Raw genomic sequence first — 7771 nt, 5'->3', positions numbered from 1 at the left:
AAGCTGCTGACATATGCTCTTTCCTGTTTCTTTCTGCAGGCACTCAGCGCTATGAGTTTTCCTCTTAGCACAGCTTTCATTGTGTCCCATAAGTTTGAGTATGTTGTATCTTCATTTTCATTAAATTCTAAAAAGTTTTTAATTTCTTTCTTTATTTCTTCCTTGACCAGGTTATCATTGAGTAGAGCATTGTTCAATTTCCACGTATATGTGGGCATTCTTCCCTTATTGTTATTGAAGACCAGTTTTAGGCCGTGGTGGTCCGATAGCACGCATGGGATTATTTCTATCTTTCTGTACCTGTTGAGGCCTGTTTTTTGACCAATTATATGGTCAGTTTTAGAGAAAGTACCATGAGGAGCTGAGAAGAAGGTATATCCTTTTGCTTTAGGATAGAATGTTCTATAAATATCCGTTAAGTCCATTTGGCTCATGACTTCTCTTAGTCTGTCTACATCACTGTTTAATTTCTGTTTCCATGATCTGTCCATTGATGAGAGTGGGGTGTTGAAATCTCCCACTATTATTGTGTGACGTGCAATGTGTGTTTTGAGCTTTAGTAAGGTTTCTTTTACGTATGTAGGTGCCCTTGTATTTGGGGCATAGATATTTAGGATTGAGAATTCATCTTGGTTGATTTTTCCTTTGATGAATATGAAGTGTCCTTCCTTATCTTTTTTGATGACTTTTAGTTGGAAATTGATTTTATTTGATATTAGAATGGCTACTCCAGCTTGCTTCTTCTGACCATTTGCTTGGAAAGTTGTTTTCCAGCCTTTCACTCTGAGGTAGTGTCTGTCTTTGTCTCTGAGGTGTGTTTCCTGTAGGCAGCAGAATGCAGGGTCCTCGTTGTGTATCCAGTTTGTTAATATATGTCTTTTTATTGGGGAGTTGAGGCCATTGATATTGAGAGATATTAAGGAGTAGTGATTATTGCTTCCCGTTATATTCATATTTGGATGTGAGGTTATGTTTGTGTGCTTTCATTCTCTTTGTTTTGTTGCCAAGACGATTAGTTTCTTGCTTCTTCTAGGGTATAGCTTGCCTCCTTATGTTGGGCTTTACCATTTATTATCCTTTGTAGTGCTGGATTTGTAGAAAGATATTGTGTAAATTTGGTTTTGTCATGGAATATCTTGGTTTCTCCATCTATGTTAATTGAGAGTTTTGCAGGATACAGTAACCTGGGCTGGCATTTGTGTTCTCTTAGGGTCTGTATAACATCAGTCCAGGATCTTCTGGCCTTCATAGTTTCTGGCGAGAAGTCTGGTGTGATTCTGATAGGTCTCCCTTTATATGTTACTTGACCTTTTTCCCTTACTGCTTTTAATATTCTTTCTTTATTTTGTGCGTTTGGTGTTTTGACAATTATGTGACGGGAGGTGTTTCTTTTCTGGTCCAATCTGTTTGGAGTTCTGTAGGCTTCTTGTATGTCTATGGGTATCTCTTTTTTTAGGTTAGGGAAGTTTTCTTCTATGATTTTGTTGAAGATATTTACTGGTCCTTTGAGCTGGGAGTCTTCACTCTCTTCTATACCTATTATACTTAGGTTTGATCTTCTCATTGAGTCCTGGATTTCCTGTATGTTTTGGTCCAGTAGCTTTTTCCGCTTTACATTATCTTTGACAGTTGAGTCAATGATTTCTATGGAATCTTCTGTTCCTGAGATTCTCTCTTCCATCTCTTGTATTCTGTTGGTGAAGCTTGTATCTACAGCTCCTTGTCTCTTCTTTTGGTTTTCTATATCCAGGGTTGTTTCCATGTGTTCTTTCTTGATTGCTTCTATTTCCATTTTTAATTCCTTCAACTGTTTGATTGTGTTTTCCTGGAATTCTTTCAGGGATTTTTGTGATTCCTCTCTGTAGGCTTTTACTTGTTTATTAATGTTTTCCTGTGCTTCCCTAAGTGTGTTCAGGTCTTTCTTGAAGTCCTCCAGCATCATGATCAAATATGATTTTGAAACTAGATCTTGCTTTTCTGGTGTGTTTGGATATTTCATGTTTGTTTTGGTGGGAGAATTGGGCTCCGATGATGGCATGTAGTCTTGGTTTCTGTTGCTTGGGTTCCTGCGCTTGCCTCTCGCCATCAGATTATCTCTAGTTTTACTTTGTTCTGCTATTTCTGACAGTGGCTAGACTGTCCTATAAGCCTGTGTGTCAGGAGTGCTGTAGACCTGTTTTTCTCTCTTTCAGTCAGTTATGGGGACAGAGTGTTCTGCTTTCGGGCGTGTAGTTTTTCCTCTCTACAGGTCTTCAGCTGTTCCTGTGGGCCTGTGTCTTGAGTTCACCAGGAAGCTTTCTTGCAGCAGAAAATTTGGTCTTACCTGTGGTCCCGAGGCTCAGGTTCGCTCGTGGGGTGCTGCCCAAGGGCTCTCTGCAGCGGCAGCAACCAGGAAGACCTGTGCCGCCCCTTCCGGGAGCTACCTAAATATCTGTTAAATTCATTTGGATTTTTTAAGATACTAAAATAACTTCTGTTATTTTAACCATATCTGTTTAGTTACAGTTTCCATAAATTGTCCATTGATGAGAGTGCAGAATTGAAGTCTCCAACAATTTATTCTGTGTGGTGCAATATTTGCTTTGAGCTATAGTTATGTTTCTTTAATGAATTTAGGTGTCCTTGCATTTGAAAAATAGTTGTTCAGAATTGAAAGTTCATCTTAGTATTATTTTTTCGTTGATAGGTATGGTTCCCTTCCTTATCATTTTTGATACCTTTTTTTTTGAAAGTCAATGTTCAATATTAGAAAGGATACTCCAACTTGTTCCTTGGGGATATTTGCTTAGCATTTTTCTCCATCCTTTTACCCTGAGATTCTCTGTCTTTGTCTCTAAGGTTTATTTCCTGTATACAGCAAAATCTTGCATCCTCTTTATGTTTTCAGTCTCTTAGTTTATGTCTTTTTCTTTGGGGAATTTTGTCCATTGATGATAAGAGATATTAAATGATATGGATGGTTTCTTCCTGTTATTTTTGTTGTTAGAAATGTAATTAAAATTGTGTGGCTATCATCTTTTGGGTTGTTGAAAGATTAATTCCCTACTTTTTGCTAAGGTGTAGTTCCCCACCTTGTGTGGGAAGTTTCCATGTACTATCATTTGTAGGGTTGGATTTGTGAAAAGATATTGTGACATTTGGCTTTGTCATGGAATATCTTGGTTTCTCGATCCATGGTAATTGAAAATTTCACCAGATATCCTAGCCAGAAGATACAGAAATGAATGCACACACCTATGGTCACTTTTTCTTTGACAATGGTGCTAAAACCATGAAATGGAAAAAAGACAGAATTTTCAAGAAATTGTGGTTCAACTCGATGTCACCACATAGAAGAATCAATTATGTAAATAAACTCGCGGGGGGGCAAATGATCATCTTTTCAGATGCTGATAAAAAAATTAAAAAAAAAATATTTCTTCATGTTAGAAGTCTTGGAAAATATTAGGAATTCAACGCCCATATTTAAACATAATAAAAGCAATATTAAAAAAACAAAACAAAACAAAACAAAACAACAAAACAAAACAAAACAAAACAAAACAGTTGCCAACATCAAACTTACTGGAGAGAAACTTGAAGTAATACCAAAAAAATCACGAACAAGAAAAGATTGCCTAATCTCTACTTACTCCATCAATATAGTACTGGAAGTCTTATCCACAAAAAATTATACAAAAACACGAGACAAAATGGAAAAATTTAGAAACCAAGAAGTTAAAATATCATGATTTTAGATGATGTGGTTTTATATTTTAGTGACTCCAAAAATTCCACCAGAGAACTCCTTCAGCTGATAAACAACTTCAGCAAAGTGGCTGGATGTAAACTTAAATCAAACAAATCAGTAGCAATCTACTTCATGGATAAACAGTTTTAGGCGAAATTAAGGAAATGACAGCCTTCAAAATAGTCACAAAAAATAATAAATACCTCAGGTTGACTCTAAACAAGCAAGGGAACTTTCTGTATGACAGGAATTTCAAGTCTTTGAAGAAAAATTTTGAAGAAGATGTGAGAAGATGGAATAATTTCCCATGGTCATGCATGTGCAGGGTTAATATTGTAAAAATGGCCATCTTGCCAAAATAAATCAAGGGATTCAAGGCAATCACCATCAAAATTCCAACTCAAATATTCTCAGAGTTAGAAAGAGCAGTTTGAAAATTCAGTTGGAATAACAAGAACCCCATGATAGGGAAAACATTCATCAACAGTATAAGAACTTCTGGGGCAATCACTATCGATGACTTCAAAATGTATTACAGAACAATAATAATAAAAACTGAATGGGAATGCTACAGAGACAGTCAGATAGTTCAATGGAATATAATTGAAGCCCCAGAAATGAAGGCACACACCTATGGCCACTTGATATTTGGTAGTGAACCGAAACCATCCAATGGAACGATAACATTTTCCAAAAACGGTTCTCATTCGACTGGAGGTTAGCATGTAGAAGAATGAACATCAATCAATTCTTATCAGCCTGTACAAAGCTCAAGTTGAAGTGAATCAAGTCTCTCCACAAGAAACATATAATCTTAAACTCATAGAAGAAAAAGTCGGGAAATTTACTGAACAGAACATCAATGGCTTTGATCCAAGATCGAGAATTGACAAATGGGACTTCATAAAGCTTTTGTAAGGCATAGGTAACTGGAATTTGGAAAAAGGTAAAATCAATAGGTTAAGAAAAGATCTTTACCAATCTTCCATCTGATATAGACCTAAAATCAATCTATACAAAGACTCAAGGAGTTAGATCCAGAAAATCAAATAGTCCTTTCAAAAATGGTGAATAGCACTAAACAAAGAATTCTCTACTGAGGAATATTAACATCCTTAGCAATCAGATAAATGCAAGTCAAAAAATTCTGAGGTTATACAGAACACTACTCATAATGGCTAAGAAAAGAAATTCACAACAGATTCAGGCAAGGAGGTGGAGAAAGAGGAACTCTCCTCCATTGTTGGTCAGATTGCAAGCTACTATAACCATTCTGGAAATCAGTCTTGAATTTTCTCACAAAGGTGGACATAGTACTAACTGAGGGTACAACATTCCCATTTCTTTGATATATACCCAAAAGATGGTCCAATATATAAGAAGGACACATGATGCTACAGATTTATAGCAACCTTTATTTTTATAACAGCCAGAAGCTGAAAAGAAACCAGAAGTCCCTCAACATAATAATGGATAAAAGAAATATGGTACATTTACACACCTGTGTTCTTCTAACCTATAAAAAACAATGTTTGCATAAAATTCTTAGGATAGACTAGAAATTATCATTCTGTGTGAGGTAAATCAGTCACAAAAGAACACAAATGGTATACATTTCTTGGAACTGTGTATCAGCCCAAAAGTTTGGAATACATAAGAAAGAATTCACAGGTTATATGAAGCTAAAGCTGGAAGAAGACCAAAATGTAGATGTTACATTCCTTCTTAGAAGGGATAAAAAAATATTCATGGGAGGAAATTCAAGGATAAAGAGTTAAGCAGGGACTGAAAAGAGGGTCAACCAGAGACTGCCCCATGTGGGGATCTGTCACATATGCAATCTCACAAACCAGTCACTATTGCTGATGCCACCAAGTCCTTGGTGACAGGAGTCAGATATGGATATCTCCTGAGAGACACTGACAGAACCCTACTGAGTCTGGTGAGGATGATTGTAGCTAATCATTGGATTGAACAAGGGGAGTTCAATGAAGTTCTTAGAGAGTATACTTAATGAGATGAAGGGATTTTCAAAACCCCAGGAAGAACAACAATATCAACTAACCAGACCCACCAGAAATTCGAGGGGTTAAACCATCCACTAGTGAGTACAGATTGAGGAATCCATGACTCCAGCCACATATGTGGCAGAGGATTGCTTGGTCTAACATCATTGGAAGGAAAAGCCCTTAATCTTGTGAAGGCTTGTATCCCCGATGTAGGGTAATGCCAGAGCATTGAGGTTGAAGTAGATTGGTGGGAATTGGAACATCCTCACAGAAGACGGGCAGGGATGTTATGGGAGAAAAAGGAAAGGAAATAACATTTGAAATGTAAATACATAAAATATTCAGGAAAATTATTAAATAAAAATGATATCTTGTCTCATTTAATTAATGATACAGTAATTATCATTCGCCATTTCTGATATTGACACAAATATTAGAGATTGGTATTAATTTCCTTTGGTCTCTTTTGCTGTCTATTTAATATTTCTCTTTTTGTTATTACTTATTTAAATAAAAATATATTTTATAATTTAAAGGAATATAGAATGAAAAATTTATTGACATAATTGCTGACTTCCCTTTATTAAAGGTTGGACAACTCCTCGAAGAAACTTGAATAGATAATATCAAAATAAATTTTTAAGAATTGTATATCAAATGTTTTTGTTAATAGCCTCAGTCAGGAAATGCTTCTTACATTTATGCATTATGATATTTGATTTCGGAAAAAAACTCAATGATCTTAGATTTTATAATAATTTACATAAGTCATTATTCTTAAAATTTGTTCACAGGGGGAAGTTATCAACGAATACATATATACAATGTAGCACACGTTTCTAATATAAATAGAGCAAATAAATTATATATATATATATATATATGACCAACGATGAACAATCATGTTAAAAGGAAGATATAACATTGAGTGTACCGACATTTGAAGTTGAGATGATTCATGCTTCCATGTATTTCTGTCTAGACACCTAATATGATAAAAATTAGTGTTGGAAAAAGGTAAAAATTCAATTAGAATGCTTAATCTAGTATACATATCTAAACAATGCTTTGAAAAAATATACAGAACATATTTTCATATATATATATATGTATATATATATACATATATATATATAAATATGTGGAAGGGGAAGGCCTTTGTCATGCTATGAGTGAACCCCCAGTGAACGTGATTGTTGCGGGGAGGGCGGTAAAGAGGGGGGGAATGAGTAGGGGAACACCCTTCCATAAAAAGAAAAAAAAAGAAATACATTTAAATGAAAATTCTATACTTAAAATTAAAATGAAAGTCTACTAGATTACTATAAAAAAACTAATGAACCAAAAATATACTTAAGAAAAATAAAAGAAAAAGAAAAAAAAGAAAAAAAGAAATATGGGTAATTGCATTCTAAACATGAGTATGCAATTGTATCTAAAACAAATGTACTTTTTGGATGCAGGAGAAATAAACCTGTTTTCTTATACAAACTGATAGCCTGTATATTATTAGTGTGGGACAGTTAATGCTTAGCGTTATTAATGAGGAGTAGTTATGGGTCTTTTTTATTTTGTTTTTGCCATATTCTTTTTCCCTATTCCGATGAATTACTACAGGGTTATTTACCATTTCTGTCCTCTTGAGACTCTCCCTTATTTTCAGAACGCGGTTTACCATTTTTAGACTAAGATTGCTGAAGAGACATGGCTTCCTAATGATTAGGCTATGTAAAGTTTCTCCTCTTTGTTGATGTTAATGATACATTTGCTCAGTAATAAATTCTAGGCTAGTATCTGTATTCTTTGAAGACGTGTTAAAAGGTGAACCAAGCCCATTTATATTTTAGAATGTCCATTGAAGATTCAGGTGTTAGTCTCATGTGATCAGCTTTACATGTGACTTAGTCTTTTTCCTTCACAGTTTTTGTATTTTTATTTCTCTATTCAGTTATGCTTTGATGATGAAGATGAGTGTGAGGATGATGATGATGATTACTTTATTTTTATTATAATTTATTATTATAATTATTAT

This window comes from Rattus norvegicus, chromosome Y, assembly GCF_036323735.1.
Source record: "Rattus norvegicus strain BN/NHsdMcwi chromosome Y, GRCr8, whole genome shotgun sequence".
NCBI classification, from domain to species: Eukaryota; Metazoa; Chordata; class Mammalia; order Rodentia; family Muridae; genus Rattus; species Rattus norvegicus.
The sequence above is the reverse complement of the archived record's forward strand: the minus strand, read 5'-3'. Positions refer to the sequence as shown.